The following is a 26,508-nucleotide window of genomic DNA, read 5'->3' on the forward strand; positions in this document are numbered from 1 at the left end:
TTTTCTGGTTCCATATAAATTTTAGAATTATTTGTTCCATTTCTTTGAAAAAGATGGATGGTACTTTGATAGGAATTGCATTAAATGTGTAGATTGCTTTAGGTAGCATAGACATTTTCACAATATTTATTCTTCCAATCCAGGAGCATGGAACATTTTTCCATTTCTTTGTGTCTTCCTCAATTTCTTTCATGAGTACTTTGTAGTTTTCTGAGTATAGATTCTGTGTCTCTTTGGTTAGGTTTATTCCTAGGTATCTTATGGTTTTGGGTGCAATTGTAAATGGGATTGACTCCTTAATGCCTCTTTGTTTTCTTGACTGTTTCCTTTGCTGTGCAGAAGCTTTTGATTTTGATGAAGTCACAAAAGTTCATCTTTCTATTGTTTCCTTTGCCTTTGGATACATATCTTGAAAGAAGTTGCTGTGGCTGATATCGAAGAGGTTACTGCCTATGTTCTCCTCTAGATTCTGATGGATTCCTGTCTCACGTTGAGGAATTTTATCCATTTTGAGTTTATCTTTGTGTATGGTGTAAGAGAATGGTCAAGTTTCATTCTTCTACATATAGCTGTCCAGTTTTCCCAGCACCATTTATTGAAAAGACTGTCTTTTTTCCACTGTATATTTTTTCCCGTTTTGTCAAAGATTATTTGCCCATAGAGTTGAGGGTCCATATCTGGGCTCTCTACTCTGTTCCACTGGTCTACGTGTCTGTTTTTATGCCAGTACCATGTTGTCTTGGTGATCACAGCTTTGTAGTAAAGCTTAAAATCAGGTAGCGTGATGCCCCCTGTTTTATTTTTGTTTTTCAAAATTTCCTTAGCAATTTGGGGTCTCTTCTGATTCCATATAAATTTTAGGATTATTTGCTCCAGCTCTTTGAAGAATACCGGTGGAATTTTGATCGGAATGGCATTAAAAGTATAGATTGCTCTAGGCAGTATAGACATTTTAACAATGTTTATTCTTCTGATCCAAGAGCATGGAATGGTCTTCCATCTTTTTGTGTCTTCTTCAATTTCTTTCATGAGTTTTCTGTAGTTCCTCAAATACAGATCCTTTACCTCTTTGGTTAGGTTTATTCCCAGGTATCTTATGGTTCTTGGTGCTATAATAAATGGAATCGATTCTCTAATTTCCCTTTCTGTATTTTCATTGTTAGTGTATAAGAAATCCACTGATTTCTGTACATTGACTTTGTATCCTGCCACGTTGCTGAATTGCTGTATGAGTTCTAGTAGTTTAGGGATGGAGTCTTTTGGGTTTTCTATATATAGAATCATGTCATCTGCGAAGAGAGAGAGTTTGACTTCTTCATTGCCAATTTGGATACCTTTTATTTCTCTTTGTTGTCTGATTGCTGTTGCTAGGACTTCTAATACTATGTTGAACAAGAGTGGTGAGAGTGGGCATCCTTGTCTTGTTCCTGATCTCAACGGGAAGGCTACAAGCTTTTCCCATTGAGGATGATATTTGCTGTGGGTCTTTCATAGATAGTTTTGATGAAGTTCAGGAATGTTTCCTCAATCCCTATACTTTGAAGCATTTTAATCAGGAACAGATGCTGGATTTTGTCAAATGCTTTTTCTGCATCGATTGAGAGGACCATTTGGTTCTTCTCTCTTCTCATATTAATTTTTTCTATCACATTGATTGATTTGTGAATGTTGAACCATCCCTGTAGGCCAGGGATGAATCCCACCTGGTCATGGTGGATAATCTTTTTAATGTGCTGTTGAATCCTGTTTGCTAGGATCTTGTTGAGAATCTTAGCATCCATATTCATCAGTAATATTGGTCTGAAATTCTCCTTTTTGGTAGGGTCTTTGCCTGGTTTGGGGATCAGAGTAATGCTGGCTTCATAGAAAGAGTCTGGAAGTTTTCCTTCTGCTTCAATTTTTTGAAACAGCTTCAGGAGAATAGGTGTTATTTCTTATTTGAAAGTTTGGTAGAATTCCCCAGGGAATCCGTCAGGTCCTGGGCTCTTGTTTTTTGGGAGGTTTTTGATCACTGCTTCAATCTCGTTACTAGATATTGGTCTTTTCAGGTTGTTAATTTCTTCCTGGTTCAATTTTGGGAGTTTATAGTTTTCCAGGAATGCATCCATTTCATCTAGGTTGCTTAGCTTATTGGCATATAACTGTTGATAATAACTTCTGATGATTGTTTCTACTTCCTTGGTGTTAGTTGTGATCTCTCCCTTTTCATTCATAATTTTATGAATTTGGGCTTTCTCTCTTTTCTTTTGGGTTAATGTGGCCAACGGTTTATCTATCTTATTGATTCTTTCAAAAAAACAGCTTCTAGTTTCATAATCAATTGTATTTCTATAAGGATGTTGGCATATTATGAATCACTATGCAAGAAGGAGGGTACTATTATTTCTTTACTGTAACTACAGAAATAAAGTCTCAGAAGTACATACTAGTTTAGTGTAATAATTTTTGGAAACTGCTTTACATCTTAGTACTCAAATGCTCAGAATTTTAGGCACATAATAAGTTTAAAGTAAAAAAAAAATATATATATATATGTATATATATATATATATACATATATATATATATATATATATATATATATAACTTAGCACAGTTAAGGGGAATTTATGAAATAGGTAATAGGGATTAAGGAGGGCAGTTGCCATGATGAGGCCTGTGTGATATACCTGTTGTATCAAATCAAACCTGTTGTATCAGTATATTGTACACCTGAAACTAATATTACACTATATGCTAACTAACTGGAATTTAAATAAAAAATTTTAAGAAAGGGGGAACCTGGGTGGCTCATTCGGTTAAGGGTATGCCTTTGGCTCAGGTCATGATCTCAGGGTCCTGGGATGGAACCCCACATAGGGCTCTCTGCTCAGTAGGGAGTCTGCTTCTTCCTCTGCGTCTCCCCCAGCTCATGTTCTCTCTCCCTAAGAAAGAAAGAAAGAAAGAAAGAAAGAAAGAAAGAAAGAAAGAATTTAAAGATACAAAGAAACCTAGCAATAACTTCTGAAGTTATTATTTTAATATATCAAGCATATACTGAAAACATGAAAGAATAAGGGAAACCATTAAAAATAGCATCTGATCTTCATCAGAGGATGAACCATCTTAAAGAATTGCACCATTATATTCATTGGGGGGGGCGGATACAGGTTTACAGTAGCTGTGACTGGCCTAAGATAGTAAGGAAAAGGAATGAAGTTTATTTTAGGTCTGTGTTACTAGGTTTATTTTTCTTACTCCAAGTTTTTTTTCAAGATCCTGTGGTATCTTCATATCTAGCATATGGATCCTCTTCTCACAACTATATAAAAATCAGTGTGGAAAAGATGATTTGCTTCTCTTGTCTTTTATGTTCCGTGTCTCTCTATTCCTGAAGACACTCAATCATATACGGCCCTAAATAAAGCTGCCTGTTTTCCAGTCTTTCCTAATTGCTCATCAGAAAATATAATAGAATGACTAATTTTATTCTAAGGCAACATCTACAGTCCCAAATGTTGAGAGACACCAAATGTGTTAGTTCCAAAAACAAGGTATTAATCACTAAACATGTCTGTGAATGTGTCTGTCAAGATATTAAGCAAAATAAATTTAAAGAGTAAAGAAAGGGAATATAATCATACAATACAATTATGAAAAGAAAGACAGATATAAAGAAGATATAGATAGGCTGCCTATAGGCCAATAAAAGGGAGAGGAAAAGAAATTAAAGAAGGGCCTAGAGCAGGTCAGTGCCATTAAAGCTTGCTCTGGTTCCATAAATAGCACCATAGATTGCCCACTCTGTACTGGAATGCAGTAACGATTATATGCAAGGATAACTGCATTGTTGTATATTGTATTAGATTCCCCAATTGGATTAGGAAGGCCTTTTCCGAACTTAAAATTGGTTATGATTGTTATCATGTAACAATACAAATTGTTTTTGTACATGAGCTCTACATCTATCTCCTTTTATCTAATTATATGTAAAATTGATATGTTTAATTTGATCACAGATTAATTTTTAACAATTCTTTTGGCTTAAAAGTGAAAAATTATTACTTACTTGTAGAAGTCAGATGACAGGTTACATTAGAAATGTGACCTTTGTTCCAAATAAGCAAATACTGCTGGGTCCAAGTTAAGCCAATTTTCTTTCAATCATCACATAAGTTACAAAGACAACCAGAAGCATCTTTCTTTTCTATATTTGGTATCATCAAGATGCTCCAATTGACTGAATATATTATGTTAGCACCAAATCTTGTTGCCAAGAGCTTTATCCGACAACCTCCGCATTCCTCACCCAACCATCTGTTTTTCTTGGTCCTTAGTCATAAGGAAAAAATTCTAATTTTTTGCAACACTCATATCAAGCTAACCTAATAACAGATTTCCATTGACTTTAGAGAATACTCAGCACTTGCATTCTTACCCATGGTGTGTGAAGAGAGATGTGAAAATGATTCAGAGAACTATGTAAATGAAGTAGTGTTGCCATTGGGAGCAGATACAGATGCCTTCACTCTTTAATACTCTGGATACCATGAACTAAGGCCAAACATTCTCATGTACTGAAACACATTGCAGGATAAGCTATTTTTAGGAAAGGACTGGAGGTACAGGCCGACTCTCAACAATGTACTCCAGTAAATACGTTTTCACATATCATTCACTTCATTTGACAGTAGACACATACTGCAAAAAAATTTGCCCTTGTGAATCCATCAATCATTAAAATTATTACTGGCCTAGATATCCATGATTTAATTACACAATACATCGACTCTCATTCATACCTAATAGCTTCTCTCTGCTAACTCTTTCTAACATTTTCTTTCTCTGAACATATCACTGACTTTTATATATTCAAAGTTTATGAACCCAGGCCATATCACATGAAAAATAAGTTCTCATATAGGTTTTATAATTATTTTAGCTTTGTTCAGTCACCAGAAAGTTAATGAAGACCTTCTATATCCTCTGGCTATGCGTAGGCTAAGATATAGGCTTGTCACTTAAGCAGCTTCCACCTCCTTTAGAGATTATATATTGCGCATTTTTCTCTTCAAAAAGGTGGGAAGTCCTCTTCAATAGCTGTTGAGTATTTAATATCTCAATAAATAGTTTGTTTGGAAACTCAGGCACAACCCCCACGTTAATGGTGAGAAGAATAAATTAGCCAAGTGAATGGTTCTGTGAAAACACCTTCTTTTCAGCCATACCCATGTTACTGTATTCTTGCTTATTCATCATGAACTCTCGCTGCATTTGAAATAATTTGGAAATAAAGATCAAATCTATTCATCTTTATTTTCCTCTAGGATCTAGTACAGTGCGTGGTACATAGAACAACATATTCAAGAAAAGCATTTTCTTGGCTATGAAGGAGAGAAATTAACTCAATTAAGTCTCTAAATGGCTGCTCCTTAATCATCCATAGTCTACACTAAATCAGATTTGTGATTCTGTCATATTTCTATGTCATTACATTGTTCTGCATAGCAGCAGCATTCCTTTTGTTGTTTTTCCTCTTGACTAGAAACATTTGATCAAAAGATCTACAATTATAAACAAATATTTATCATCTTGACAAAAGAACATTATTATTCCATTCAGACAGCAACCTCTGTAACTGAGAGTTACGATAGACATCTGCAGAAATAGTCCATGTAAATTCCAGTCAAGGCATTTGTGGATTTATTGGAAATACTTTCAAAATGGCTCCAGTGGTATATGAGATAGTGATAATTGTTGGACCAAGCATTTATGGTTTTCTGCAGTCTCGACTACTTTAGAAAACTTAGTAATCATCCAAAGTTACTCCCTATGAATGATTGCAGCCTTCTTTCAGGCATTCAATGCAAGCCTCATTGATTCTCTTCATGATTTATTAAGCCAGGGCACTTTTGTGGTTAGCAACAGAATTCAGATTTCACTGTAATATCTTTTGTAATGGTTTTCTAAAAACTTTATGGAAGAAAATGAAGATGTATATTGCCTAAATTAAGTGTGTACTTATTCAAACAAATGTGACCTGTTTTCAGATAATTTCAAAACTGCTCATAGTTAATGCCTACATCAGATATAGAATTATTTGACTTTAAAGTAAGCTTAAACATTTATGCAAATGGATTGCCTATATTATGTATATTAATTTTAACTAGGACTTGGTCAGAAAGAGAATGGCCCCATCAATAATGACCAAGAGCTAGGAAACAGGTGGGTTAGAATATTTGGAAAGTCTATGGAAAATAGGCACTTATCCTCCAAGAGGATTCTGTTTAAGGAGTTTGCTAGGCAGTTGTCCTCAGAGGGATCTGAAAGCCAGTAGGGAAGACTCCACCATAAAGAGGAGGAACAAAAAAGAAGCTATTTCCCTGGGAAAATAAAGGATAGGAGAATGAAGAATTTGGGTTTAGTAGAACTTGAATATTACCCAAAGGACTGAGGAACAGCCCAATTATATGCTGATACAACAGGGTTGCAACAATTGGAAATGTAGCATAAAACAAAATTCTGGTCATAGTCAATGAAAAGTCCTGTTCTTAGTCCTGCCGTGTTAACCTCTAAGTAAGATCAAAAGCCTGACTGACTGGAGTCTAAAAAGTAACTAGTAGCCCAGAGATTTTTTTTAACCCACCATAAGCCCCAAGATAGGCCATTTTGGCATGAAGATAAATTTGAGGTAAAAAGCAATCAAAACCCAACATATTTAGGAAAACCTCTTTACCCCCACAACTGCCAAAAAAAAATGTAGATAGAGGACCTGCTCCAAGAGAGCTATTACCATAGAGGTAAATACACTAGGACATGAACTAGGTACTGTAGACAGAGAGAAACATAGCAAGGCCTGTTTGGTCAAAGTTCTCTATGTCCCAATTTTTCTGAATGACCCAGCAAACATTTGTTTGCCAAACATTCATTCTTTTTCATCTTCCTCTAAATTGAATTTCTTCCCTTTGAAGTCCTAGAGCCCTACCCCTTGTCCTTAGTTCATAATGACATATATACTTTCAAGTGGCCTGTTATTAAAATGTGTATGTCTGTGTGGCTTCCTCATATATGTATGAAATTGAATTTGATTTTCTTCTATTAATCTGTCTCGTGTCAGCTTGATTCATATTCCAGGTAGAAGGACCTTGAAAAGTCAGGAAATTCTTGCTCCCTGACACCTAGCCAAGGGTTTTAGATTCTATTCTATGGAAGAGCTAATTTACATGAGAAACTGAAATGACACAGCAGCAAGGGTCAGTGGGCTGTAAGAGCTGATAACTTGACAGACTCAGCATTCATTGCATTTACTGCCTCCATAAAGATTATAAAAAGTTAAAGGCATTTAAAACAGAGAAAGAGATTATAAGACTTCAGAGGCTATCTTAAGTTCCTTGTTTGAAAATGCACAAAAAGACCATACCTTTAGTTTGCAATCTATTTTGCTTTGTTTTGTTTGTTTAAGAAAAAAATACAAAGGAATCAGGAATTTTCTGGCTTTTCCAACAAGATGGGGTGTTGGATAGAGGAAACATTTGTACCTGAAATAGAGTAATAATGGAAGTGTTATTTTCATTGTCTTTAAGTTATCAAGGGAGGGGTCCCTGAGTGGCTCATTCTGTTAAGCTTCTGCCTTTGGCTCAGGTCATGATTCAGGAGTCCCAACATCCAGCTCCACATCAGGCTCCCTGCTCAGAAGGGAGTCTGCTTTCTCCCTCTGACCCTCCTCCTTCTCACACGCTCTCTCTTTCTCACTGTGTCTCAAAAAAACAAGTAAAATCTTTTTTAAAAAATTATCAAAAGAATGAACTCATTACCTGGAGAAAGGAACTGAAGGAAAGAGAGTGGGAGAGACAGAAAGTGACAGAAACCCTTGTGGTCATTTTCTTTCGCCTCTAAACCCACATCACGATTGACCTTCATTACTGTATCACTGTGTGTCACTCTTTCATTTATTGTGATTTTTTTTCTTCTAAAATGTCATTTTTTGGAATGAAGGGAACAATAAAGAAGAGAAAGTAGAAAATAATGCCCTGAAAAGAAGTATTATTAGCTTTATTAGTGAAATGACTACCTTTTCCTTCACCTTTCCCTACCTCTTTTAGCAATGCAAACCTGCAAAATCAGTCCACAGCTGCACATTGGCCCTCCCCACTCCGACCTAGGTATGAAGGAATCGGTGTGTGGTATGGGCACATAATTCAGAAATAAGATTTCTGAATGAGATCACAGCTTCTATGAAAAGGTTAATGAAACCAGGGCCTGCTGTGAAGAGCACATTACTTTATGCACAATAGTTGTAGGGAGGCTTCATAATAAATTATAATTAGCCTTTTCATAATGCACTTCACAAGTACCATTGATTTTGATAACCAGGTTTTTGAGATACTCAATATGTTTCACACCTCAAGATATCTAAAACATAAATAAACAAAATAAATCTGTACTGACCATCAGATCTAAGCTCTGTAAGAAACCATATGTAGAATTAGTAGGAGCAGAATCAGATTGAGGACGCCAGAAATTTTTGTGAGTTTATAAACATTTTATAAACTGATTAATTTGCTTGCCCTTCTTTCCAGCTGCCTTGAGTTTTCTCTCTCCTCAGCAGTCACAAAGATGCAAATATAGTAGCCTCATTTTGGATGTAAGAAGATGAATCTAGGTCATTAAATAATTTATGCTCTTGGGGTAGATTTACACCCTTCTGAACTCTGTGGGAAGAAGCTCAAATCCTTGCTTAGGTTTTTGACTTCAGAGTGTGACCCTGAGCCAGTGTCTCAAACTGCCTGAATCTATTGTATCATCTATAAAAGCAGGAGCAACAAAATCTATTTTTCTATTCTTATGGATGTCGCTGCACATAACAAGGGTGTATATACTATAGCTAGAAAAGATTAAAATTTTATAAAAACACAAGATAGTGGGATTAATTTTGGCATTCTAAATCACTTATTTCTCTAACACTGAGGCCACTTGAGTCTATTCCTGAAATATTACGAGAGCATTTTGAGGATATGAATTACTCCTGCCAAGCTAGAAAAGGATCTTAATTATAACTGTAAGAATGAAATCTTTATTCACTCAATAAATATTTATCGAACACCTACTATTAGGTACCAGGAATTGTATTAGTTGATGAGTATGATGGTGAATGAAATAAACATAATCATTACCCTGATGGAGGGTACATCTAATGGTGAAGCAAACAATTTTATAAGAATTTCACTTAAATGATTCCCCCCTTGAGAAATAAGTTTTTCTATGAAAAGCAATTACATTTTAAATTTAGGCCTATGAACATAGAACGATAAGAAATTTAGAGTCATTCAATTTTTCTTTGAGTTAGATCTTTGATGACAATATATAGAAGAATCAAAGATTAGAAATCATAATACTAAACACACACATTTTTTTGAACATTATTTGAATATATATTTGGACAAAATTTTTCAGCTAACTTATTTCTACTACCAAGACAAATATAAGGGAACAAAAAGACATCGAGGCTGATTTATAGCTCATCAAAATCATCACACTGATAGAGATTCATCAAGATCAACTGAGTAATGGTCTGACCGAGTTAGTGAAAGTCAACATAGTGCTGACATAGCACATCTTAAACTCAAGAATGATAGCTTTGAATTGGTCGCTAAGAGAACTGATACTACATTTGCCTCAGTAAAACCTCAATTCACTGGACATTAAAGGAAAGAAGACTATATCCATATCAGTTTTTCCGATTAGCAAAAGGATAAGCAGAAAACTTTTCCTAGCAGAAATTTTTGCATTTTCCTTCCTTAGTAAGTGTATAAATGATTTACTCTTTCATGACTCAGGTTCCTGTTTTGCTTCAAGTTCCTCAATTTATCTCCAAAGAGCCATTGAAGAAGCCACTTTATATTAAAGACAAAAATAACCTTTAGAGGTATTTTATATTTTGTGAAAAATGTGGTTGATAATTTTGAAATAAAAGTTAGATGAGAGAGGTAACATGATGTAGTGAATAAGCAGGTACTATGAGGGCTTTGACTTCTCTAACTTCCTAAATTCTTTCTTTTTTTTTTTTTTCATTATTCCAAATTTTTTAACTTCCTAAATTCTTAAGTGTATAATATTGGGTGGTACTTCAGTTTCCTTATTGACGAAATTAGAATGATCATATTATCTGCTTCATGAGGTTGGCATAAGGATCAAGTAAAGGAACATTTAGAAAGGACATTGTCTTAGTACAATACCTGCATCAGTTTAGCATATATAAGTGTTTATTAAGTGAATAATACAAACAGAGACAAATAATTTTCTTAGGTGACTCACAAATGGGTTCTAAAGCTGAATGAAAACAAAACAAAACAAAAAATATTTTAAAACATATTTTGAATAATAACAGTGTCATTAGAATAAGTAAATGACCCCTCCAAAGGTGAGCACTTAGAGGAAAACATTAGTTTGAATGTATAAGTAGAAGTATGCTTATTAAAAGCTATTTTATTTCTCTTGAATTCCACCCTATATGATGGCCTAGATATGTCTGCTAATCATATCAAAGACTTCTTGTTGTTCAGCTTCTTATGGAAGAGGAAGGGAGCTTTGAAATCTGATGACAAAAGTGAGACACAGTAGATTAGACACAATAAAGGTTCTTCTTTTTTTCAAATTAACAAAATGTCATTAGCTTTGTATCTAAAATCAAAAATGAAAAGGATAAAGTACAGTTATTAGGAATCAGAGCTAGAATTCATGAAAAATATATGGAAATATAGGAAGACCAGAATTATTTAGCAGTTGTGGGGGTGTGTGGTTATGTTTTGTAGAGGGCTTTCTTGCTAAAAATAACACCGTATGTCACAATTCATATGACTTAGAAAATATTGGAACTCTTAGGTCAACCCAAAAATCAGAATTTTGGAAGCTTCATTTTAAGATTCAATTGTGAGAACTGGTGAATTTAGAAATATTTCACATTTTAATTTCTTAGGGTATATTTTCCCACTTCCAGGAAGTAACAGGGAAAATGAAAATTTATCAGGAGAGAGCAGGGGTGGGGTGTTAAGGACTTTGTTTTGTTTTTAATAAAACACTAAATAATCAACTTTCTTTTACCTTATTTTTATTTTACATATTAGTCTGTGGTTTTTATCGTTATTGGAGCCAGAACTTAATTGGAGACTTTTAAAAGGTAGAAATGATATGTGCACTTTATCATGTAAAGATACAGCACATGAAGACCCTTCTAGGAAGTAACAATACTGAGCTCAGAGGATTGGAAACTGTTAGTGGAATTAATGATTGTCAATTTGCTGAATAACCCACTCCACCCTGCAAATAAAAATGTCTCACTGCGAGGCAAAGCTAATAATGCTGACATCATATCCCATCATTCTCTCTCCCCTCATTCCCTCTGCCCAAACCACTCTGAGATTATTGCTTTCTTGAATTCACTAAAAATCCAAAAATATATAAACAAATGTATATAAGAATTAGGTCACACAGCTGTGGAGATGCAAATAACAAATCTTCAGGGTAGATTAGCAAGCTGGGGACCCAGGGAACAGTTGCAGTTTAAGTTCAAAGGAGATCTGTTGGCAGAATTGCCTTTTTCTGGGGAGGTCAGTTTTTGTTCTATTAAGGCTTTCGACCCATTGGATGAAGTCCACCCACATTATGGGGGTAATATGTTTTACTCAAAGTCCACTGATTTAAATGTTACTCTAATCCAAAAGCACCTTCACAGATACATCCAGAATAACATTTAATCAAATATCTGGGCTCTGTTACTTAACCAATTTGACTCATCAATTAATCATCTTATCTGTCATATCCCATTCATGACCATTGCACTATTTCCAACAACCATAATATTCCTTCTCCATAATATCCCTTCGCTCCTTCCCTCCTCTTCTGGTCTTCTCTATCCTCTATTTACTCCATGGTACTTATCACTACTTCACTGATAAAAATACACCCACTTTTTTTTGTTTGTTTTGTTTTTTTTATGTTGGTTTTTGTGTAGGGCCTAATTTTTCCTATTAAAATGAAATCAGAGATGTCTGTTTTGTTCACTGTTGCTAACTCTTCACATATAGACACTCAAGCGTTCATTAAAAAGTAATAATAATGAATGAACATAGGGACCATATTGTCTTCAATTAACTAATTTAATAATAGGAAAATACCTAACTGCTTCATTAAATAGAACAGCTATATTTCATACAAATGTTGAGAATAAATCAGACAGCTCTCTTCAATGGACTGTATTGTTACTCTGTGCCACTAGCCACATAGTTCAAAGTATGCAAAGAGAGTCTTCCAAGGAGAGAACCCTGTTAGAAGCTCTGTTACTCCCCCTGATAATTCTCTTCTCTATCTCAAATATATTATATCAGTCAGAATTAGAATAATTGATTGCCAGGGTTACAACTTGAACTGGCTTAAGCAAAAATAGGCTCATACTGGCTCATATCAGTAGAAAAGAACAAAAGTTAGTTGATTTAAAAATTAATCAACTAGATCCAGGAGCTCAAAAAATGTGAATAAGAATAAGCAGTATACTCTGCAAATCTCAGCTCATTTGTTCATTCTGTCCTAAGTCAGGTACTGCCTTTGTGGTGGCCTTCATGCACACAGCTCATCTGGCAGAAGAGAAGAAACATAAAAATACCTCTTTTTTTAGGCCCTCCAGAAAACACTTCAGGATTTGCTCTGATTGAGGTAATATAAATGCTATGTCCATCTCTGAAACAATCTGTTTATATAAGAGGCAACGCTCAATTGAGCCAGGCCTGCTTCACATTCTCTACTGCGGCTGGGCATCAAGGAAGCTCTACTGAATTGTCACCATATCAGAATGAACAAGTGAATTTTTAAAAATAAGCTTTCTATTTTAGAACACTCTTAGATTAAAACATTGCAAAGATAGTACAGAGAGTTCCTATATACTCTATACCCAGTTCCCCTTGTTTTTAATGTCTTACATTAATATGGTACGTTTGTTACAATTCATGTGCCAATATTGATACATTGTTATCATCATCATCATTATTATTATTATTTCTGAGAGAGAGAGAAGGGGAGGGGCAAGAGGGGAAGGGAAAGTCATTACGCAGAACCCAGACTTAAGGTGTAGGGAGTTATGCTTCACCTTTTTGAAGATAGTGTATCTCTATAAATTATTTGGTATTCTTCTGCATATATATACTGCAAAAGGCTATTTGTCCTCCTCCATTTTTTATTTAATCAATCATTTATTCATTAATCAGTATAAACCCATGGATATTTATTTTATACTTAGGTTATAGTCCAATAATACATTATTTATTTTGTTGCTCAAATTCTTACAGCTGTCACCACTGAGAGCTCTTTTTATGTCCTTTTGACATAATTCCAACATTGTGGATTTTTTTTCAGGATATTCTTATTTTATGACGTTACACAATGCTGTAAAACTGGATTTTAAGGACAAACTGGAATTAAGATCAGAAAAATGGTGAAAGCATATATGTCCCAAGAAGCCCACCTGAGTTTGTAATGTATCAAATCCTTTATATAATATTAGACAAAGAGAATTTCTATGAAATGAGCTCAGATTTGGTTCTGTGATATGTAATGTTTTGTTTTTATTTTTTCTATCAGCAAATTCTGAGACTATGAGCTTATATATGCCAATGACTATTACACAGAAATTGTTTATTTAAGAAATGTCTTTGCATAAATAAGCTTTGAGGGTGACATTCCAACTCACACACTAAGCTCCATATTGATTGGACTTCTTTCAGCCTACATATCCATATTTCAGTATTTCCCACAGATGTTTAAAAAAAACTTGATATTTTAAACAGTAGACAAAAAAAAATTCTTCCTTATCCATTTTTAAGTATCCACATAACTTAAAGTGTTCATTTTAAAGAAAATATTTTACTTCCTAACATATCCACAAATTCTGTATTATCACAATTAAATAGTAAACCACCCATTTTATTGCATCAATGCTGATTAAATTGCTTCAGGTCTAGATCCTAGGGTATAAATTCTTACTGTAACATAGCAAAATAAGGCAGAAAAAGAGAAACTTACTGGGCCAACACCAGTTCTGTAGAGAATATAAACTTGGTATTTATTATTCTCTGGAACCCAGTCTAGTGTTGTGTTTAACCACCCAGTCATGCTCTGATTCCTACCGATGATTCAGGCTCTGTTTATCCTGAATGTATGAGTATAGAATGACTGTTTATCCTACCTGCAGTACCTTAGTCTGAAGTCATTTTCTCTCAGAAGCATATATTTACAGTTTCTTAGCCAAAGATTATTGTCTCATAGAAAACTTCTATCATCTACAAACAAAATACTTTTCGATTTAATGTTATTTGAATGCCTTTGTTATGTATTAAAATAGTAATTATTGCTTGTTATAATTTTCTACTGGCTTCAGAAAGGTCTTAACATTATTTATTACTTTGGAGTCAGTTGAAAGAGAGGCACGTCTCTGGATTCCTGGCCAATGGGATTGCTCTTATGGAAATCTGTGTTTCTGAGACAGTTCTTAATTTCTGTGTATATAGTATACCCACAACTGCATGACTCACCAAGGTCATGTTTTACCACTATCAATAACCTGTGGGCTTCCAGCCACCTTGGAAAATTCATCTCTGTGCCTTTCCTCTTTTGTGTGTTTCTCTCTCAGAATATCTTCACATTAATTCTTGGTTGATGCCTTCTAGGGCTTCATTCCCTGTTTGGGGTCTGTTGACAGTATTCCATGGATGACTGACCTGAAGCGCTCTTATCATCTATAGCCAACAAGAAAGATCCTACTCTTCCTCAAGGCCAGCTTTCGCAAAGAGGTTTACCAGAGTGAGGCAGTTAAAAAACAGTAATCAAGGGCACCTGGGTGGCTCAGTGGGTTAAAGCCTCTGCCTTTGACTCAGGTCATGATCGCAGCGTCCTGGAATCCGGCTCTCTGCTCAGCAGGGAGCCTGCTTCTTCCTCTCTCTCTGCCTGCCTTTCTGCCTACTTGTGATCTCTGTCTGTCAAATAAATAAATAAAATCTTTTAAAAAATTTTATTAAAAAATTTAAAAAACAGTGATCAAAGAATGTGTGTGTGTGTGTGTGTGTGTGTATAATTGATGCTTTGAATAAGATGGTATCTTGTTATGGGATCAGGAAAAAAACAAAACAAACACACAAACAAAAAAACTTATGTTTTCACTTTAGAATTGACCCAATAGGGGCATCTGGGTGGTACAGTCGGTTAAGTGCTGGAGTCTTGGTTTTGGCTCAGGTCCTTATTTCAGGGTCTTGAGATCAATCCGAGGTAGGGCTGCAAGCTCAGTGCGAGGAGTCTGCTTGGGTTTCTTACTCCCTCTACCCCTTCCCCCTGCGCCCACTTGCACGCACATGTGCGCGGGCACTCTCTCTCCCTCTCTCTCTCTAAGAAATAAATCTTTAAGTAAAATAAAATAAAATTGGCCCAACAGTATAATTTTGGGGGTAGGAAGTAGGATGGTTACACTTCCCACAGCCTTAAATAAAGATTCAGGGAAATCCTATAACTTCTGCTATCACTGAAGGATGTCCATGGGATACTGAATATCACAAATACAATTTTAGTTAAGTAATTCCAATTAGAAAGCTGCATGTAACAATCAAATATTTACAATTTACTCTGGTGGATACTTAGCTATGGAGTGAAAGTGGTGGTTAGCAGACTCATCAACCCTATTAGAAATATCCCTCCGAAAATCAGAAGCAACATCAAATACCACATCAAATTAAAATGAGCAAACCTAAAAGTTAGTTGACAATAATAATTTATTTCATAGAAATATGAAGCAAGTGAAAAAAAATTGAAATCCCCATTAAATCCTTTTATCTTATCTTACTCAACCAGTTTAAAACCCTTCAGTGACTCCTTAATATCAAAAGAATTATGGTCAGCTTGTCTAGGAAGCTATAAAATATTGCATGATTTGGCATTGAATTCCTTCCTATCTTCACTTCTCACCAAAACTTTCTTTGTATTCCTTTGTTATCAAAACTCACCATGCTATTTCAAAGCTGTCATTTTCTATCATGCTGTTTCCTCTACTTGGAAAGTATTACTTCTAATATAATATAGCCAGTAAAAATTTCAACTTATGATTGCTGCATATTTAGAAACTTGGCTATCCCATTATGTTCTGTTTTTTCATTTGTTATGTTTTATTCATTGTTATATCCTAAGTGTCTAGCGAAATGTGTAGCACCTTCTAGACACAAAATAAATGCTTGTTGAATGGGTAATTTAATCCAATCCTTAACTGTTAGAAGAGATAGACTAAGACCAGGCATATGAATATAGGAGAGAATTAAAATAAAATAACAAAGGCAGTATGACAAATGTAACAATATGCATACTTAACTACTGATATTAATGTAACACTTGTACCTAGAGTAGGTTGAGTGGTGCCCTTCAAAATGCCATACTCAACTAAAACCTCAGACTATGACCATTTTTGTAAATGGGATCTTTGCAGATATGACTGAACTAAAAGGAAGTCATACTGGATTAGGTTGGACCCAAGTCCAATGTGCAATGTCTTTGTAATAGGACAGGAGACAGAGAAACAGAGAGAAGAAGCCCATTTGAAGATGAAGGCAGAGATTGAAATGATGCAACTCCAAGGCATGGAATGCCACCAGAAAGTAGAAAGAGGAAATGAAGCCTTCTTCCCTAGAGCTTTCAAATGGAGCACGTTCTTGCTGATACCTTGATTTTGGACTTACAGCCTCCAGAAATGTGAGGGAATAATTTTCTATTTTTGTAAAGCACCCAGTTTGTGGTAATTTGTATAGCATTCCTTCTAAAACTAATAACCAAGAAGTAATTTTAAAAATTAATTACACCTAATATAGATTTTCATTATTAAAGTGAATTTTGGAGATGTCAAAGGCAGCCTTTGCCTTTGCTCAGGTCATGATCCCAGGGTCCTGGGATCAAGTTCCGCATCAGGCTCCCTGTCCAGTGGAGAGCATGCTTTCTCCTCAGCCTGCCATTCACCCTGCTTGTGCTCATTCTTTCTCTCTGACAGACAGAAAAATAAAGTCTCATAAAAAAAAAAAAAAAAAGGAAAAGAAAAGAAAAGAAAGAAAGAAAGTGAATTTTCTTTTTGTTCATGCATGCCTGTATAAATATCACTGCATAATAATGCCCTTTGGTGATGTGTGCAGTTTAGCCCTCAATCCTCATTTGAACCCTAACATGTAAATTCCTCTTCCTAAAAACCATAATTCCGGAATCCAATGCCTACTCCCACCCATTCCTAATGTCTAGATAGTCCTATATTTCCTTAAATTTTCCCCCATAGATCCTCAATTCATTCCCTCCTAGGTGTATCCCCATCTGGAAAGTCTTTAAAAATTCTGTGTTTTCTGTAATTTTTTTCTGTGGTAGCATACTTTACAAACTCATGTTTCTTTCCAAAGTCTCTTATTCTCTTTCTTTCCTCCTATAGCTGATGTTGCAGTTAAAACATTTTATTACCTTTCATCCAGTCATACCATGCTGTTCTATACTTGAAAGCTAAAATACCACCAATGGAAGAAGCACAGACTAATGGAAGAAAAAGAAAAAAAGGTAAGGGAATGATTGGAAACTGGAAGTTTTATAAAAACTTTGCTAAAAATCGCAGTTCTGAAGAGGACTGCCATTTCACTGTCAACACTGCTATGACAAATACTAATGGCAAGAGAGGAAGTATGGAGGGTCTTGTTGCTCTTCAAATATAAAGCTCAGAGAGGGGCACCTGGGTAGCTCAGTGGGTTAAAGCCTCTGTCTTTCGTTCAGGTCATGATCCCAGAGTCATAGGAACGAGCCCTGCATCGGGCTCTCTGCTCAGCAGGGAGCCTGCTTCCCCCTCTCTCTGCCTGCCTCTCTGCCTACTTGTGATTTCTCTCTGTCAAATAAATAAATAAAATATTAAAAAAAAAAAAAAAAAAAAAGCTCAGAGAGGGCATATGAGGGTGAGGAGCCTCTCAGAGGAGGGCTTGCTAACTGCAGGAGGTGACTTCAGCTCTGCAAATGGCTGACTGGGTATCCAGACCAACTCTTTGCTCAGGAGCTCTAAGAAGGTAGGGCAGCATATAATGGTCATCAGACAAATAATAACAAGAGTTAGTAAGGGAGGGAACAATTAGAAATCTTCTGAAAGTCAAAAGAGGCGAAAACCACAGAGACAAGCCCCGCATGTGGGGCTGTTCAGAGCTACATTTGGTACTTTGTAAGGTATTGCAGAGTAGGTCTTTACTGTTATTAGTTTAAAGCTTGGAGCTGCCACCTTTTCTTAACCACGTGTTCCAATACATGCCTAGGTTATAGAAAACAAAAGACTGAGTGGAGGTCTCTTCTATGTGTACGGAAATGGCAACATTTCTGCCTTGCAATCTAAAAGTTGTCTATGTTCTCACAGAAAAAGGACACACATACGCAGGAAAGTAAGAAAGACATCTGAAAAATAAAATAAAAATTAATATATTATATTAAAATTCCCTGGCTCATTATTAGCTGAAGTTATAGGACAATTAAGTGATGTCTACTCATGTCTAGTATCCCCAATGTGAGGTAGGTACAGAAAAGTGAAATTTACTTCTGTAAAAACACTCCAGCTTCAATTTACTGAACAATAAAACAATACTGTGGCTATACCCGTCTTTTTAGAGCCAACAGATCCAAGCATAGTACCAGCCTCAACTCATATCAAACAAATATTTATTGAATAGAAAGTAAAATGGCATTGTAATGTTTGTAATTATTTCATAAACCACTAAGAGATGGCCTCAAGATCATCAAATGCATAGACCGAGTAGCCTGAGCTCTTTCTCAGAGCCCCTTCTGGGACTCCAACTAGGGCACTGTGATGACTTACTGACACTATTTCAAAAAAAGAACATGGATTCATCAGGAATCCAATTTGTTGGAGGTTAATAACATTTAGCATTTGCCTGCAGAGGTCTGTTAGCATAAGATTTAGAAAATGTGGATAACTTAGACACTGATGAAAGGGAAGCTAAAGAATGCCAAATTTAGGTGTGCCTCTTCAATGAGCAATTTCTATTAAGAAAAGACTATAAAGAGTGTCTGAGTATAGTTATTAGGAAAAGGATGAGACCCTAGAACCACTATACTTTCCTAAACTAAGAAACTAGACATGGCACGTTATTAACATTTTCACATTTTGAAATGAGGTTTTTATTTATTTCCTGACATTCTGTTGCGACAAGGTTAGGTCTTCAATTTTCTCTCCTGTATTATAAACAAAAGGGTACTCCACAAATGCAAAAGAGGAGTCAAAACTGATAAGATTCAGTATTTGTATCTTTAATAACATGTTAAGAATTAGCTAGACACATTGATAGCACTGGAGAAGCCTGTAGAGAGAATTTATATCATTCTAAATTGTTCTAAATAAAACAAAAAGGGATATATTCAAAAATAGAAAAATAATTGATTTCAAGTCAAACTTAAAATTCACAAAGCAAGTTAATATATTCTATAACTACTTGAAATGCTTAATTGCAATTATAAAATGATATTGGGGAAAAACATACTAATGTTGTCCTGTATTAATAAGGAATATTAGTGTTTACAAGTTAACACGGAAAGAAATAGAGTTTGACATAGTAACTGACTTAAATTATTATTCAACACATTTACCAAGCACTGCCAAAATTTTGCTAAGCAAACCTTATTGAATATCTGTCTTAAAAATGCTTAAATCAATAAGAAAGACAAAGTTTATTTGACTTGTAGTCAGATACTAATTCTACTTTCACTTTTTCTACAGGCTAAATAATTACAATTAACCACTGATTAATGTTGTAGTTAATGAGAAATTAAAGCATTCTTCCATTTTCTTCCTAAATCGAAAACAACATTTAGCTAAAATATATTTCACTGTTGACAGGGAAAGCAGAATAATGAGCAAATATTTGTTTAAAGTTAAATGTTAATTTCAATCCTTTTTATTTTAATACAAAAATGTATTTTAAGTCCTTAATATTATTTCCTGGAGTATGAATATTTTAAAAATATATTTCAATTTGTTTTATTCTCAAAAGAAAATGATTAGATCTCTCAGAATCATTCAAGACATTATTTTTTTCTAAATAAAAATCCATTATAATCAAAACAAAATTTTTGGAGAAGCTGACACAATCTTTAAAATAATATATTTACCTTCTATTTTATTTTCTTTCTTCAACAAGTGATTTAATTGCATTGTTTAAAACCATTTTAACTGGTATACGGTTGAGGAAAAAAATTGGGGAGATTTTGAAGATCAAGTTTATCTATAAGAGCAATGATTTTAATTATCACAAGATAATTGAGTGCTAGCTCAATTCGTTGGAGAAAGATCATGATCTTAAGAAAGTCTCTTCAGGGACGCCTGGGTGGCTCAGTTGGTTAAGCAGCTGCCTTCGGCTCAGGTCATGATCCCAGCGTCCTGGGATCGAGTCCCACATCAGGCTCCTTGCTCTGCGGGGAGCTTGCTTCTCCCTCTGACTCTGCCTTCTACTCTGTCTGCCTATGCTCGCTCTCGCTTGCTCTCTCTCTGACAAATAAATAAATAAAATCTTTAAAAAAAAAAAAAAAAAAAAGAAAGTCTCTTCATGGGGTGCCTGATGGGGTGCCTGGGTGGCTCAGTGGATTAAGCCTCTGCCTTCAGCTCAGGTCATGATCTCAGGATCCTAGGATGGAGCCCCACATCAGGCTCTCTGCTCAGCAGGGGGCCTGTTCCCCCTGCCCCTCCTGCCTCTCTGCCTACTTGTGGTCTCTGTCTGTCAAATACATAAATAAAATCTTTAAAAAAAAAAAAGTTTTTTCACTGTAACTTCTATAAGCTTTGACAGAATTAGCTGTTTTCCATACAAATTAGTTAACTAATTTCAGTGACAGAGTTAGATGAATTGAAAACTTACAAACACCGTGCTTTAGCACCAAATTCTTTTGTCACTATCAATTCCACCTTACCACCTATCTTAATAGAGGTTCTATTTATTATGTGGGTGGGGAGAAGAGTTAAAAACATGAAGCATTAAACTGATCATGTTTTCTTTTCAGTGTCTTTGTTTCCTTTTGAGTCTTCACTTCAGAATGAACAAGATTGAGGAATGGTAGCATATTATGAATCTTCCATATTTATATTTATTTACCAATTTCAATGGATTATCCAGTCCAATGCAGGCAAGTTTTGATGTGGGAAAGATTCACATTTGATGTCCTTGCACATTCTTATGTCACCTTTCTTTTCTTGGCTTATTATTTTATCGGGTGCCTGAGACCTTTATTCTGCTCATTGGTACCCAGAATTCCCCATTGTCACACACAAGTAGCATTTCCTCTTAAGTTAGAGCTCTGCTTTTCAAAAACAGCATACTTCATAGTTACTCTTAAGGAAGATAAAATTTGAGTCCCAGAGATGTTCAACATCTTACCACAGGGATCACCCTACAGGGATAATTTTTGTGATTATCAGATTTCGAACTATGTACTTTCTACTTACTCTCTTATATTCTGTTCTTCAATTAAAGGTCAGTGAAATGCTTTAGGTAGATGATTCTACACACCTCTAGAGAATGCCATTCCCAACGTAGAATAGATAAATAAAAACCCTGGAGTTGTGCAGTGCACAACATATGTGACCATACATGCTCACTCTGATGTATAACAAAAGGAAAGAGAAGAAAAGAAAAGAAAGAAAGAAGGAAGAAAGAAAAAAAAAAAAGATTGCGTAGATTTCAAACAATGGTAATTAATGATTTCATGCAAAGGACTAGAAAGGAAACATCAAGAATGACTTTAAAACTTTAATTCTGAAAGATAGCTTTAATTTTAATAGAATAAAGGGACATAAAAAAAGTGGCAGCTGTGGAAAGGAAGATAATATGTTCATCTTTAGATACTTTGGATTTAAGTACACAGAGTACCTGTAGATAGATGTCTGCAAAAGATAGCTAGAATTATGGTGCTGGATCCTGAGAGAGAGAATCACTGAAGATTTGGATAATACCCACTGACAAAGAAGTAAAAATTGAAGTCGTGGTATTGCCTGGAAATGGATTAGAGAAAATAGGAGATGCTCAGGTATGGAACATTGGGGAAAGATGGCTTGCTGTTCAGAGAAGTGAAAAGGCCAGACTGCAGTGTTAATAAATAAGGTGGAATCAAAAACTTGACAATGATACAGACATCAAGGAATGGAAATCTTTAAGGCAGAAGATACAAAACCTCTATGAAATGATACCAGGAAGAAACAGAGGATAAAATCCAAAAAAGATAAATTCCAAAAAGGAGCTCATCAGTAAAAATAAAATAGAATAAAATAAAACAATAAAGTAAAATAAAATCTACACCAAGATGTGCATGCGATCTGCTAGACTCACTTTGCTAAATGAATTTTCCTTCCCAATAGTCTCAAAATATACCACGTATTTTAGCCTGTGCCTCAAACACTTTGCAGATAAGATATATCCATTTAATAAGGGTGTTCAAGGTAGTTTGAGCTTGTCAGAATCTAGAAATCAAAAGAACTACTGTATCGAAGACTCTATAATTCCAGAGTTGAAAAGAACCTGGATTTGACAGAAGGAGGTAGGCAGAGAGAAGGAAGAAAAGATTAAACAGAGTTTCCTTGATTTACCCTCTTGTCCTTTCCTTAGTGGTAGGAAAAGCTGAAAAACGAAGTTATGTTTACTGCCTGTCTCACACATTAAAATGTAAACTTCTTGAGATTAAGGGTTTTTGCTATTTTGTTTTTCCAGCATCTTGAATTGTACCTGACACCAAGCATAAATGCTGAATTAGTCTTTGTTGAAAACTTAGTATTTTTTTTTTTTACATTGACCTTCCAAAAGTCAAAGTCCTAAAGATTTAAGGGTGGCTTATTTGATCAAATGTGATTCTTTATCTTATTCACTGTGTATAGAACCTAATCCCTACATAAGCCAGGGCACCATGATTTTGGGAAACTGTTTATGTCCAAAAGTTTCACATGTACTCACATAATACATATCCAGCATAACACACAGATGGCAAGCATGAAGACACAACCACTGGCCATCACGTCGGCAGAGTAGAAAGGAAAATTTTTAACAAAAAAGAACTAAGGTCTAATAAATTAGAAATATCAAAAAAGAAAAAAAAAGAAAAATATGATGAGGTTTAAACGTTTAAAATGCATTCAAATCTGGCCCTGGTACTTTTCAATTTTAAATATTTTTGTGGCTTCCTTAAGATTTTTGGTATTCCATGTAGTCCATGAAGTCCTGCGTCATCTCGTTATGGGCTACCCTCTTAAAATTGCATCTGAAAGGTACAGGTTTTGAAATACAAATTGTATATTTTCTTTTTTCTGGAGTCAAATCCATAGATTTCCTCAAATATTAAAAAATAAAGTTAGACTATAGACAAATGAAGATTTTTTAAAATTATGCTTTATTTTTACTTATACTCAGTCATTTTCATTTATTCAACAAGCACATATATGGTAAGAATATATATTAGGTGTATGCTATGTGTTCCAGGTAGGCCCTTGAGATAAACATAAACAGCAAATAGATGCAAATTATTCATGCCCCTTTACGTAGAATCTATTAACTAATTAATATCTGTAAGTGTTAAAGTTTTTAGTTTGGGACCAAATAGTCCTCTAAGTGTTTTCATCAACATTTCTTCACCAAAATTCAACTCAAATCATGTTCCAATGAATTCAAAATTTATTAACACAGAGATAAAAGCCATTCAATTACATGTTTGTGGAATTGTATTTAAAGGACACAAAACATTCATTTCTTATTATGTGGTGTAATATCATAAATTATTGATAGCTCTCTTTTTACTCATTAAAATATGCAGCATTTGGTTTTGATATTTTAAGTGTTTTACACATTCATAAAAATAAAATAGCACTTAAGAGTTGTTATGATCTCCAGCCTAATCCTGATGTAAATGTGTAAGTTTCCTTCTTGCAAATTAATAAGAAAAATACATAAAAACAAACTAATTTGAAGTCGTTCTTACCCCCTTTCACTCTTCATAGTGCTTCTTCATACTTCTATGTGTTAGGAATGTTAGCTCTCTTCGTATACTTAATGTGCTTCTTATTACTCTGTTTACAGAATATTAGTCTTGTGACATAAAGCATTATTACTCTTGTGGACAGTTTTTAAATTTCATCATTGTTTTTCTGATGTATGAATAATCAGGTCAAAGATCTGTCTAAAGCCCTTATGAGATCATGGCTGTTGGTTTCAGATTTATTTTTTCTCCTTTCCACATTTCTTAATTCCATACAACATGGTAGAGATAGGAGTAAATTGTGATTCCATTCCCTTTTTCCTTTTTTTTCTTTTTTTATAATTTTTCTACCAAGTTGGTCCTACACATCCTGTGGTGATAGTAAAAAGTGAAACTCTATTTTAATGGAGAGAAAGATCTTTATTTGTTTTTTCCATGGATTCATGACTCATTGAACTTTTGTTTCCATGATAAACTAATATTGAAGCAAGTGCTGATTTAAGGTCATTCTTATGTAGTTAAAATGAACATTGTCTGCGGAACCCGGCATTGCATTTATCATCAAATTTATATTGTTTTGCTCTCAGACCAAATCATTTAACTGGTGGACCTCTAGCTAAATGGTTTCCGTTAAATATATGTACTTCATTTATTTTAAATACTGCTCTTAATCTGCCTGTTAAACACTGAGACTATACTTTCCTGCACACATCCTCCTCCTCTTGCACTATGTGTGTACTCAAGCACATTGTAAGTCCATTTATTGGCTTCTTAACTATACTTTATATATGTTAATATTATATGCTCTAAATCCCAGAATATTTTTATAATCACTCTATATTATCATGATTCATTTAGAATTATTCCCAGATTCAAATTATTTGCTTTTTTTTTTCCTTGATTCATCTCCTAGATTCCCTCAGAATAATTTTTTTTTCCTACCTGAAGAACAGTTCTTATAGTTTCCTTTTTAGGTTTGTGCAGAAGTAGAATTGTTTACTCTTTGTATGCAGATGTTTTTATGCTACTTTCATTCTTTTTTTTTTTTTTTAAGATTTTATTTATTTATTTGACAGAAAGAGAAAGATCACAAGTAGGCAGAGAAGCAGGCAGAGAGAGGCGGGGAAGCGGCTCCCTGCTGAGCAGAGAGCCCCCGTGCCTGCGGGACTGAGTCCCAGGACCCTGAGATCATGACCAGAGCTGAAGGCAGAGGCTTAATCCACTGAGCCGCCCAGGTGCCCCTATGCTGCCTTCATTCTTAAAAGTGTTATCCGCAGTGGAGAAATTAAGCTTGGCAATTGTACCCTTTAGCATCCTGAAGATGCTCTACCATCCTGGGACCACTGATGTTATTAGGAACCATTCGATCTGGCCTTTGAGGTTAATCTCTGACTGCTTTAAATATTTTATATTTTATTTTCTTCATCAGTTATCGGAAATTCTCAGCCATTTCCTCATCAAAAATTTCTTGGTGGCCCATTTTTGCTCTTTTTTTCTAAAATTTCAGATAAAAGATATTAGACTTTCTCAGTGTTTCCTCTCTTACTCCTTCTTTATATTTTGGCTCTCTCTGCTTCCTTCTAGCTCTGCTGTGTCTAACTTGCTATTAAAATCATTCATCGTCTTCTTGGTTTTAGTCATTATATTTTTCAGTTCCATGATTTCTAGTTGATTCTTACTCATATATGCAGTATCACTATTTATAGCTTCCAGTTCCTTTCTCTAAATTTTAAATTCATTTTTATTTCCCTGAACACAGGGGGTATAATTATATTACAGTTTATATCCAACAATTCCCATAACCAGACTTTGTCCCAATCAACTTCTGTTAAGTGTTGTTCTACTAATTCTGGTTTGTGCATTTTCATTCTGCTATTTGCTTTATTATCTTTGTTTCTTTGAACAATTATCTTCAGAAATAATTTGAGTCCTAAGATATTCCCATATTCTTTCAAAAATGAGTTTGTTTTCTTTTGCCAGGCAGAAGCATGTGCTAGCCCACCAAATGCAGAGCAAGGGAGGTTGCCCTAGTGTTGCTATCTTCAGCAATCACTTAATATTAACTTGCATCTTTCCAAGTCAGTGACTTTCCTGAATGATACATATTTCCTTCATGTGTCCTGAGGATTGGCACAATTTTTCAGTAGAAAGGTGGTAGTGGTGTTCTAGTTCTCAGACGTGGTTCTTGCTCTTGGTGGTCCAGGATTCTGACCCCTGTTATCTGTTGCCCCTCAGCTGTCTGGTATGATTGAAAATGATTGAAAAATGCCCCTAAAAAGTGGCTCATTCTCTCCCTTATTATTAGATGAAGACCTCAGTGTATTAAGATGCTTTTAGGTCCAACTTTTCAGGTGCCTTTGATAAGAGGTGCTCAGAGTCACCTAGTTCACCATTTACTGGAAAATTATTTCTTTCAAATGTTAGTTTATCATAGAATTTATTCATAGACATATTACATTTAGAATTTAACAAATTATAAAT

This window comes from Mustela lutreola, chromosome 3 (assembly GCF_030435805.1).
Source record: "Mustela lutreola isolate mMusLut2 chromosome 3, mMusLut2.pri, whole genome shotgun sequence".
NCBI classification, from domain to species: domain Eukaryota; kingdom Metazoa; phylum Chordata; class Mammalia; order Carnivora; family Mustelidae; genus Mustela; species Mustela lutreola.